We start from the raw sequence: 12,221 nt of genomic DNA, 5'->3' as shown, positions 1-12,221 counted from the left end.
CGGGTCATCACCATTCCGAACACTGGAGTTTGATATAAAATATCGGTACTCCAGTATTGGTGGATTTCTGGTTTCTTCACAATCCCCATGTGAAGTACCAGTCCCCAATATTTCAACATTTCTACTGAGTCAACGGGACTCCAAGTAGAAAACATTGAATTTGGGTTTGCAGTCAAAAACTGTTGGGCGTAGATGTTGGTCTGCTCCACCATGAGACTCACAATGGCCTCAGAGAAATAGACTTTGAAAAAGTCTATTTCCCTGAGGTTTGCTGTTTCGAACTGGATTCCTGATGGGGGAAGGAAATCAGGAATCCGTGAAGTGTAATTTTCAGGGACGGGGGTCCACACGGGGGCCCTGGTGCTAGGTTGGGCGTGACTAGCACCAGGTTGAGGGTTACTCACAGATGGCTGTGGGTCTTCTTCCACGGCCTCCGGACGATGTCTTGACATGCGACGTCGTCTTGGTGCCGAGTCGGTGTCACTGGAGGAGGAAGAATGGGAGGAATAGAGGAACGTGGGGTCCTCTCCCTCACTATCAGCTTCAGAGGCAATAATGGAATATGCCTCCTCAGCTGAGTACGCCCTAGACTGGGATGAGCGGGACGGGCGGGACATTTTGTGTGCTGTGTGCGTGTGTAAAAAAATCGAAACTTTATTATAGTGTGAGTGTACGTGTGTGTGAGTGCTTGGTGTAACCTTTTGCAGTCACGTATGGGGGCGGTCAGATGTAGGGGACGGTCAGATGTAGGGGACGGTCAGGAGTAGGGGACGCTCAGGCACACGGGGCGCGCTCAGGCACACGGGGCGCAGGAGGGGGCGCGCTCAGGCACACGGGGCGCAGGAGGGGGCGCACTCAGGCAGAGGGGGCGCGCTCAGGCACACGGGACACGCTCAGGTACACGGGGCGTTCTCAGGCACACGGGGCGCAGGAGGGGGCGCACTCAGGCACACGGGGCACGCTCAGGCACACGGGGCGCAGGAGGGGGCGGTCAGGCGTAGGAGGAGGCTGAGGAGATGGAGGAGCCAGCAGCAGCAAGGGGGGTGATCACTGGGGCAGAAAGGGGGGCAGGAGCCGGCAGCAGCAAGGGGGGTAGGAGGCCGACAGCAGCAGGGGGGGTGATCACTGGGGCAGAAAGGGGAGCAGGAGCCGGCAGCAGCAGGGGGGTGATCACTGGGTTGGGGGGGGGGGATGATCACTGGGACGGGGGGGGTGATCACTAGGATGGGGGGGGATGATCACTGGGAGGGATGGTGGGTGATCACAGGCGCAGGGGATTTACAGTGAGCCTGCCCTGCTGCTGCTGCCTGTGATCACCGTACACCAGCTGGCAGAAGGAGAGCACCAGCCGGTGGATGCAGACGTGGGAGATAGAGCGGAAGCAGCGGAGGTCGGGGTGGAGGTATGAAATTGGACTGGGGTGGAGATGGGGGGTCAGGGGGGAGTGGGGGCTGGAATCGGACAAGGAGGGAGCAGAGAAATATTACCAGCAGCGGCGGATCGGTGGAGCCGGATTGGTGGAGGCGGCGAATCAGTGGCGGCAGCAGATCGGCGGGGTGACCGAGCTCCTCAGCTTCAACAGACGGGATGAAGCTGGGGAGCTTGGTCAGCCATTGTAAACAACCTCCTCCACATCTGATTGGAGGGCTAGCGTCACATGGACACTAGCCCCAATCAGATCTGGGGGGGCGGGGGGGCAGAGCTGACACTCCCCCCAGCCAATGGCTGATGCTATATGCATCAGGCCATGCCCAGATCGTAAATATTTCACCAATTTCCATTGGTGGAATATTTAATTCATTCCGATTGGCAGTTTCACTTTCACTTTAACGAAACTGCCAATCGGAGGGGTCCTAGGCATGGGGGGGGTTAATCCACCCCCCGTGGGGTCAACTACAGGTTGTCCAGTTGCAGCAGCAACTGTGACACCTGAGTGACCCCGCTCGCACGCGCTGCAGACTCTGTGACATGGGTCGGGAACGCACCGGTTTCCATGTCACAGACGCTGTGACATGGGTCGGGAAGGGGTTAAAGATGATCAGATCTTGTGGAATGCGTGGGCAATATTAACCCCGAAAATCATATGGTCATGTTAGAGAAGGTTCTTTTTCCAATGTTGTTAGGTGGGTTGCTTAACAAAACATCCACTGTCTCCATTAACCACTTCGCACCAGAGCCTGTTTTTGCCTTCGTGACCGGGCCAATTTTTTCAATTCTGACCACTGTCACTTTATGAGGTAAGTACTCTGGAACGCTTCAACGGATTCCCCTGATTCTGAGATTCTGTTTTTTGTGACATATTGTACTTCATGATAGTGGTAAAATTTCTTCGATATCACTTGCGTTTATTTGTGAAAAAATCGGAAATTTGGTGAAAATTTTGCAATTTTCAAACTTTGAATTTTCATGCCCTTTAATCAGAGAGATATGTCACACAAAATAGTTAATAAATAACATTTCCCACATGTCTACTTCACATCAGCACAATTTTGGAACCAAAATTTTTTTTTGTTATGAAGCTATAACTGTTAAAAGTTGACCAGCGATTTTTCATTTTTACAACAAAATTTACAAAAACATTTTTTTTAGGGACCACATCTTATTTGAAGTGACTTTGAGGAGCCTTTATGACAGAAAATACCCAAAAGTGATACCATTCTAAAAATTGCACCCCTCAAGGTGCTCAAAACCACATTCAAGAAGTTTATTAACCCTTCAGGTGCTTCACAGGAATTTTTGGAATGTGGAAGAAAACAATGAACATTTAACTTTTTTTCACAAAACTGCTGCTTTAACCTCAAATTTTTAATTGTCACAAGGGCAGCCAGAAAAAATGGACCCCAAAATGTGTTGTGCAATTTCTCCTGAGCACGCTAATACCCCATATGTGGTGCAAAGCCACTGTTTGGGCGCACGGCATGGCTTGGAAGGTAAGGAGCGCCATTTGACATTTGGAATGGAAATTTGACTGGAATCGATAGCGGACGCCATGTTGCATTTGGAGAGCCCCTGAGGTGCCTAAACAGAGGAAACCCCCAACAAGTGACCCCATTTTGGAAACTAGACCCCCCAAGGAACTTATCTAGATGTGTGGTGAGCACCTTGAACCCCCAGGGGCTTCACAGAATTTTATAATGTTGAAGTGTGAAAATAAAAAAACACATTTTTAACACAAAACTGCTACTTTAGCCGCAAATTTTTAATTTTCACAAGGGCAGCCAGAAAAAATGGACCCCAAAATGTGTTGTGCAATTTCTCCTGAGCACGCTGATACCCCATATGTGGTGCAAAGCCACTGTTTGGGCGCACGGCATGGCTCGGAAGGTAAGGAGCGCCATTTGACTTTTGGAATGGAAATTTGACTGGAATGGATAGCGGACGCCATGTTGCATTTGGAGAGCCCCTGAGGTGCCTAAACAGGAAACCCACAACAAGTGACCGAATTTTACAATCTACTCCTCTGTATAAATTAATCTAGTGGTGGGAAAATAAGTAGATAGGTAAATGGTCACTAAACCCATAGATGAATTCCCACAGAGGTGTCATTTCCATAATGGGGTCACTTCAGGGGGGATTATGCTGTTCTGGCACTTTTCAGAGTACCAGAGCTAAAGAATCCCCCCTGAAGTGACCCCATTTTGGAAATGACACCCCTCTGGGAATTCATCTATGGGTTTAGTGACCATTTTAACTCAATGGATGATTTCCAGAAACAAGCACGCAATGGAAGGTTTAGATTCTGGAGAACCCCCCCTGGAAATTAAGTGAGCTCTACTCGAATGTGTCATTCACTAAATGAACCAAATGTTTGAATGACAAATTGGGATACATTTTTACAGTTTAAAAACGTGGTTCTGTGTGGAAGATTTTAAAGCAGTCAGTGACGCATAAGACTGGCAATGATGGGCATTGTGGGCAATAGTAGCGGGTATCACGCCTCATTCCTCTCTTAGTACATACACGACATCTTTTCTGGGGGTTCCTTCTTGTTTCCGTTGCTGGAATAAGTGCAATAAAATGTCGCTCAGTGAGTCTTTTCACATCTTTTTCACACTTTGAAAGACAAGATTTTCAATTACCTTTTCTTGATAATCAAGAAAAGGATCTGAATTTCCTGCTTTTTTGTACAACACAAAAGAATTGTATGTGGCCACGTGAAACAAATAAATAACCAACTTTTTATACCAGGTATAGGACTTTCTTGATACCTGGTATGGCTGTAGAACCTGGTCTGCAAGGTCCACACCCCGCATGTTTTTGTTGTAGTCAATGACTGACACAGGTTTTTGCTTCGGAGTGGTGGATCCTAGTTCTACAGTGGCCCTTGTAGCATCTGTGTGGATCGAGCTGAGGACAAAAATATCCCTCTTATCCCTATATTTCAGGGCAAGCAGCTCTCCGTTGCGTACAGCCCCTGACTGCCCCTTTTGAAACTTTTGGTTGACCAATGGTTGTGGAAACCCCTGACGGTTTTTACGGATGGTCCCACAAGCCCCGATGTTGTGTTCAACCAGACTTTTAAATAGGGGTATGCTGGTGTAATAATTGTCCACATATAGATTGTAGCCTTTTTGAAAAAATGGACTTATCAGCTCCCAAACAATTTTTCCAGATGTCCCCAGATAAGTAGGGCATCCTGGTGGGTTTAGTTGGCTATCTTTCCCCTCATATATGCAAAAAGTGGATGTGTATCCGGTTGAACTTTCGCACATTTTATAGAGCTTTATTCCAAACCTTGCCCTTTTAGATGGGATAAATTGCTTGAGGTGCAGTCTTCCTTTGAATTTTACAAGGGACTCATCTATAGAAATATTTTGTGTTGGGGTGTAGAGGCTTAAGAATTTTTCTGACAAATTTTCAATGATGGGTCTAATTTTATATAACCTGTCATGTTCTGGGGCATTTCTGGGCAGGCATTGACTATTGTTGTTAAAATGCCAAAACCGCATGAGCATTTCATAACGGGTCCTAGGCAGAACGACTGAAAACAGAGGGGTGGCTTGAACAGGGTGGTTGGACCAGTAGGATCGAATGCTCGGTTTTTTAACAAGCCCCATGGCAAATGTAAGTCCTAAAAATTTTTTTATTTCCGGGACATTAGTTGGTGTCCATAAATTTGCCCTAGCATAGTAACATCGGGGATTCTGGCTTATGAATTGGGATGCATATAAATTTGTTTGCACGACAATATGCTCTAGCAAGCTGTCTGTAAAAAACAAATTAAAAAAATGAATTGGTCCAAAATCTTCCACCTCCACATTTATACCAGGAATGGCGTTGAAATCAGGGCTGAATGGAGCAGCCGAATCCGAAGCCTCCCATCTGGGAAATGCTAGATCATGTGGCAAAGCCCCTTGTACACTGGCGTGTGCCAATTCACTAGTAGCAGGGACAGCGCTTGTACTGGGCAGTGTTCCCTGATTTGGAGACGTTTCTCCAGTAGCGCTATTTGCCCCTATTGCTGTACTGGTCCTTGGGCTTGAGGATGGAACAGAATCACTGCTCATTTCTGAGCTCTGTGTCGCCGCTACTAAAGCCCTCAAAATCCATATCTCCATCTGAGATTGCACTGTCATCAGTGTCAGAACATAGCAGGGCATACACCTCTTCTGCGGTATAAGTCTGACAGGCCATTTTATTTTTATATTTTTTGACCGGACTGAACGGACCGGACTGAACGGACCGGACCGGACTGGACTGACTGACCTGACAGGACTGACTGACTGATCTGACAGGACTGACTGACTGATCTGACAGGACTGACTGACTGATCTGACAGGACTGACTGACTGATCTGACAGGACTGACTGATCTGACAGGACTGACTGCCTGACGGGGACTCCCAGTGTTCAATAAGCAGCACAGGGAGACAGACACGCTGTCCTCCTCCCCTATATGAACGGCCATACCTGGGACCACAGCACCAAATGGAGACGCAGGAGCACTGTACCACACCATAAGCGAAGGTATTTACCTTATAGGGGTTTGTCTTACTTCCCTTTGCATAGCACTGATTAACTGGGACTTCCTCTGTTTTCAGTCCCCTATAGGCCGATAAGCACAAGGCATACAAACGAGGTACTGGTCTTCAAAATTCCCCCTCCTACATGGGACCCTGACATGTCTCTAATATACATCCCTTGCCATTACAGTGTTACTCAGGATTTCCCATAATAATCCCTTCTGGCACATATTTGCATCTCAACCTATACAAGGTAACCTTACTGTGTACTCCATGATACTTAGCGATTGTAACCCTTTGTATATATGTATATATGTATATTTGTTATTTTACTTCTTGCTCCCTATCCACCTCCCTTCCCCCCCCCCTTCCCCCCCATTCCCACCCCTATCCCCCACCTCCCCTCCCTCTCCCCCCCCCCCACTTCTCCCCCCCCCCTCCCTTCTTTGGCCTTTTTCTCGTCCGTCAATATCACTTTATATGGAGTTGTATACCACTATTGCTTCCCTCACATGTATGTATCCTAAACATCTTACCTCTCTTTTAAAGTAGCGCGACTTAATGAATAAGGCCTGGATTAGGCCAAAACGTCTACTACTACTGTCGCCATTTATTGTCGCCACTACATGATACTGGTTTGATGTTATGCCTATACTAAAATAAATGAACACTGCAACTAATCTTATGAGTGTGCGATGATATAATTTCTTTGTACGTACTGGGCACCACGCGCCCCTTCATCAGCACCTCTAACTTACCGACAGAGTGCACGCTAATTATCTATTTTAACGATGCCTGACAGGACTGACTGATCTGACAGGACTGACTGACTGACTGATCTGACAGGACTGACTGACTGACTGATCTGACAGGACTGACTGACTGATCTGACAGGACTGACTAACCCTAACTCTTAATTTCTTTTTTATTTTATTTTTTTCACTTTTACTTTGGCAAGGCTGACAGCTCTTGTCACAGTGTTTCTCCTCTGCTCTCTCACTGAGATCGGAGGAGAAACAGTGTATTTATCAGGCAGATCGCCTGGGAAAGTTTGTTGCTAAAACAAACTTCCCTGGTGATCTCTCTGATTGGCTGGTGTGACGCTGACATCATCGAGACCTGCGCCAATCAGGTCTCGATGATGTCAGAGGTCACAGCTCCGGGATCCCCGCCGCTGGCAGGTGTGTGGGGGGTCCCAATCGCCGAACACCGGCTGTCACTATCTTTTAAATGCCGCGATCGCTATGGATCGCGGCATCTAGAAGATAGGAACAGGTTAACATCATGGGGACCTGATCCAATCAGGTCCCCATGATGCCACATGTCAGAGCTATCGCTCTGAACCGGTACCGCAACGCTAGCAGGACCCTGGGGGTCCTGAGCGCTGCGGGACCACCCACCGTTTTTAAACGTCGGCGCTGCACAGAGCCCAGGCAGCGCTGACGTTTATGTACAGTGGGCGGTCGGGAACCGGTTAAACATAGTGCTTCTTGACATACTGCTAAAAAAGATTCAAGATTGTCAGGGATCCGTAAGATTCCAAGGACCATTTAGGTTAAGTTCACACTGTGTGTTTTTTCTGCATTTTCGTGGCTTTTGTTCCGTGCGGAAATGCATTAAAAACGCTATGAAAACCGTCTGGCAGCTAATGCAATGGCAATCCTGATGTGCTGTGCCCATGATGCGGAATTTTCCGCTCAGGATTGTCATTGCGGTAAAAAGTGCAGCATGTCCATTGTTCATAGCGTAAATGCAACGTTTCCCGCCCATTGACTTCAATTGAACTGCCGAAAACCCGCAGGTATAAATATATTTGCGGATTTGCTGCGGTTGTTTGCTGCGTATTCGACTGACTCAATTGAAGTCAATGGGTCAGATACATTGCCAAACGCTGCAAGAATGGTACCCAGGGTGGGTGAAGAACACTACTTCTCCCATCATCCGACCACCGCTCCCGCTGATAACAGCAAGAGCGGCGCGATTGAGGGGAGAAGTAGTCTCCTCAGCCGAGCCAGGGCTGTGCGCGGTGTCAAAAAAAAAGAAGTAAAAATCAATATCAAAATAAAAAACACCTTTTATCCTCACCTGTCTGGCGTCCCACCGTTCTCCCGATATCCCCTGGCGACGCGATCATACTGGCGGTACAATGACGGGAGTGCGCTCGCTCCCGGCAGTGTACATTGCTGCTGCCGGCTGAGGTCAAGTGAGTTCATCAGCTGAAGATCAGCTGACGAGCTTCGGGACCTCAGTTTCTGGCACCGGTGCTCTGTGGGAATATGCTCACGAATGTTGCCATGCAGTACTGATGCAGTATGAGGTCACCGGGGCTGATCTTCAGCTGATGTACTCACATGACCTCAGCCTCCAGCACAGCGATGTGCACTGACAGGAGTTATTACACTCCTGTCAGGGTATAGTGTTGTCTTCTACATCAGTCACATCAGTGATTGATGTGGCTGCTGTAGAAGTGACCCGGATTGCCATGGGACAATCTGGATTACGTCATGACGGCGTACAGAAATACCATCCACTATGCTGTAACATCTGGGCGTTGCGGGTTTGACGCTGCATAAATACGCAGCTTCAAACCCGCAGTGGCTCTTGATCGTGGGCACGTACCCAAACTCACCCGCAGCATGTCAATTTCTATAGCGGAGACACAAGTCTACGCTGCAGATTTTGACAGATTGAAGTATCATTACATGCAGTGGATCAGCAAGTATTGCCAACAAAAGTAAGGCATTAGTACACAGCGTTTTGGAATCAGCTAAAATACACTGCGTCCAAAGCGCTGCTTGTTACTGATCAGGGGGACATAGTGACTAACGAAAAAGCTGTGAGCTATTATTAATAGCCAGGGAACATGTGTGCCTAATGGCACCTTCCTTGGCTAAAAATAGCAGCTCCCAGCTGCCCCATAAATTACTTAAATGGAAATGCTAATGAAGATTGGGTTTATGGGATTAATTGACACCTAGCCCTTTTGTTAGGTGATGACAAGGTGTCAATCAGCCCCTTTCATTACCACACCTAATTAAAGTAAACTAAAGAGTTAAATAAACAAACACACACACACACAGAGTAAACACTTTATTTAAAATACAACAGACACATTCTTTAATCATTTAAATTAACCAATATACTCACCCCAGATCTAACGGTAATCCAAGGGTTAAAGCAATGTCCCACATTTCTTTTTTAAAATATCTTTATGTAGGTTCAAAAAGCATTCATTCATGTTCGAAAACGCATCTAAAAATGCATTAAGAACCGCATTAAAAATGCATCAAAATCACGGCAAAATTCACGTTTTTTCTGCAGCATTTTCTGCAGATGCGGATAGAGTGCACCTAAAAAGAAAGGAGAGTAACAGAGGGTGGTAGTAAATTTGGGTGTAGTAGCAGTTATCTGACAGGAGAAAACCAACTCCTCTATCATGCTTGTTGCTGGGGCAGGGTGTGAGAAAGATAGAATCCACCATAAGAAAGTGAAACTGGAGAGGCTGTGTCAGAGGGGGTGAGCCAGGTTTCAGTGATGCCGAGGAAGGAAAGCTTCTTAGTAATGAAAAGATCATGGATGTATGAGAGTTTATTGCAGACAAAGCAAACATTTCATATAGCTCCAGTTAGAAGGAGTGGGGAAGCGGGGGCTGGGTGAATGGGTATAAGGTTAGAAAGGTTGTGGAAATTTGTGATAGATCGTGGATGGGAGTTAGAAGGACTGTGGGGATGCAGTGAGGAGGGCCAGGCTTTGGCGAGATATCATCGGCAGTGAGGAAGAGCAGGGATAGTGTTAGGAGGTGGAAGCAGAAGAGGACATGAGGTGTCTGTGTTTATAGACAAAGGATTTGTGAAGGAACAGATCTGAGGAGGAGGTGAGATGGATGGGGAGCACAGAGGGAGAGATGACTAGTTCATTACTAGGTGTGGTGATTAGGGGGGTTAGTAGGAAGTGGAGGACTATGAGGGTGATAGTGGAAACAAACAGAAACATTGTTTATAGTGACTATGTGTTGAGTTACCTTCAGTTCCTTTCTGGTTAAAATTTGGTCTAATTCATTGCAGTACACCTACAGGTGTATCTCACTAAATTTGAATATCGTCAAAAAGTTAATTTATTCCAGTTCTTCAATACAAAAAGTGAAACTCCTATATTATATAAAGTCATTACAAACAGAGTGATCTATTTCAAGTGTTTATTTCTGTTAATGTTGATAATTATGGCTTACAGCCAATGAAAACACAAAAGTCTTTATCTCAGTAAATGAGAATAATTAACAAAAAACACCTGCAAAGGCTTCCCATGTGTTTAAAAAGGTCCCTTAGTCTGTTTCAATAGGCTTCATGATCATGGGGAAGACTGCTGACTTGACAGATGCCCAGAAGGCAGTCATTGACACACTAAGTAAATACTAAGTAAATTTTGCATTTTATTTGGAAATCAAGGTCCCAGAGTCTGGAGGAAGAGTGGAGAGGCCAAAATCCAAGCTGCTTGAGGTCTAGTGTTAAGTTTCCACAATCAGTGATGGTTTGGGGAGCCATGTCATCTGCTGGTGTAGGTCCACTGTGTTTTATCAAGACCAAAGTCAGCGCAGCCGTTTACCAGGAAATTTTATAGCACTTCATGCTTCCCTCTGCCGACAAGCTTTTTGGAGATGGAAATGTCATTCTCCAGCAGGACTTGGCACCTGTCCACACTGCCAAAAGTACCAATACCTGGTTTAGAAACATCACTGTGCTTGATTGGCCAGCAAACTCGCCTGACCATAACCCCATAGAGTATCTATGGGGTATTGTCAAGAGGAAGATGAGAGACACCAGACCCAACAATGCAGACGAGCTGAAGGCTACTATCAAAGCAACCTGGGCTTCCATAACACCTCAGCAGTGGAGCAGGCTGATCGCCTCCATGCCACGCCACATTGATGCAGTAATTGATGCAAAAGGAGCCCCGACCAGGTATTGAGGGCATTTACTGAACATACATTTCAGTAGGACATTTCGGATTTTAAAGTCATTTTTCAAGCTGTTGTTATTAAGTATTCTAATTTACTGAGATAATGACTTTTGTGTTTTTATTGGCCATAATCATCAACATTAACAGAAATAAACACTTGTAATAGATCACTCTGTGTGTAATGACTCTATATAATATGAGTTTCACTTTTTGTATTGAAGAACTGAAATAAATTAACTTTTTGATGATATTCTAATTTATTGAGATGCACCTGTATATGGGATGATGCACTGTGAAGACTAAAGTCTCTCAGCTATGATCTGAGCTGCAGTAACCAAGAATGGCCTCATTACAGTATATGGAGATCTGGGGTTCCAGCTCCACCCACTGTGGGCTTCTGGTGGCCGAGGCTCCAGGTATAAGCTGAGCAAAGAGGATGTTGGGTTTGAGACACCTTGTTGCCATTTTTGGAAAACCCCTGTCCCACTGCTGCAATCTTTTTTGTTTTGTTTTTTTTAACTGTCATTTGCTCACCCTTCCCAGATCCAGCACTGAGGTTCCTCCACTGCTCCGATGCATGTTAATGTCTGCAGTGTTAAAATCATGGTGTCAGCGCTGCAGTCAATCAATGAGCTTAGCGGCTCTGAGGGGAAACTCAGGCAGAACCACTGATTTCAGCTATTGGCTTCAACACTATCGATGTTATGTCAGTAGTGCAGACAATGACAGACATCAAGAGCAGCAGCCGAGACTGTGTGAAATCTACCTGCAAAAAATGGATATAATGCACAGCAAAGTCAAAATGACATTGCTGTTCACATGTACAGTCATTTGTTAACGTTTGTTAACCGCATCATGGTTAAAAGAAGTAACTGGTTTATTCTGTGAGCGACTTCGCTTAGAAGCCGCCAGTTCCCTTTAACAGAAGTTAGGGGAGCCACCTCCAATGTGACCACAAAACTGCGGGTGGGGCCTCTGAAAAAATAAAGCCTTCGACTTTTTCCTGAAGCAGCTTTGTAAAAGAAAGCTCCACCATTGGATTAAACACGTTATGTACAAATACCCCTAATGACCTCTCCTAGGGATAGAACAATCAATTACTTAGGGTATATTTACACTGGCTCTATTTTTTCGGTTATCAGCCGGTCTAATCAGGTCGCCGATCACCTTTGTTCTTCGTCAGGTGGAAAATGATTTTTACGTTTACAATGGTATTCTAGGCGCACAGAACAATTGAACTATCAATTGTGTGCATGCAAGTGCAGTCTGCCTGTCTAAATAGGCTTTGAAACAACCTTGAATT

Source organism: Phyllobates terribilis, unplaced genomic scaffold (genome assembly GCF_046119375.1).
Source record: "Phyllobates terribilis strain yellow unplaced genomic scaffold, ASM4611937v1 Scaffold_10__3_contigs__length_209671492, whole genome shotgun sequence".
Classification (NCBI taxonomy): Eukaryota; Metazoa; Chordata; class Amphibia; order Anura; family Dendrobatidae; genus Phyllobates; species Phyllobates terribilis.
The sequence above is the reverse complement of the archived record's forward strand: the minus strand, read 5'-3'. Positions refer to the sequence as shown.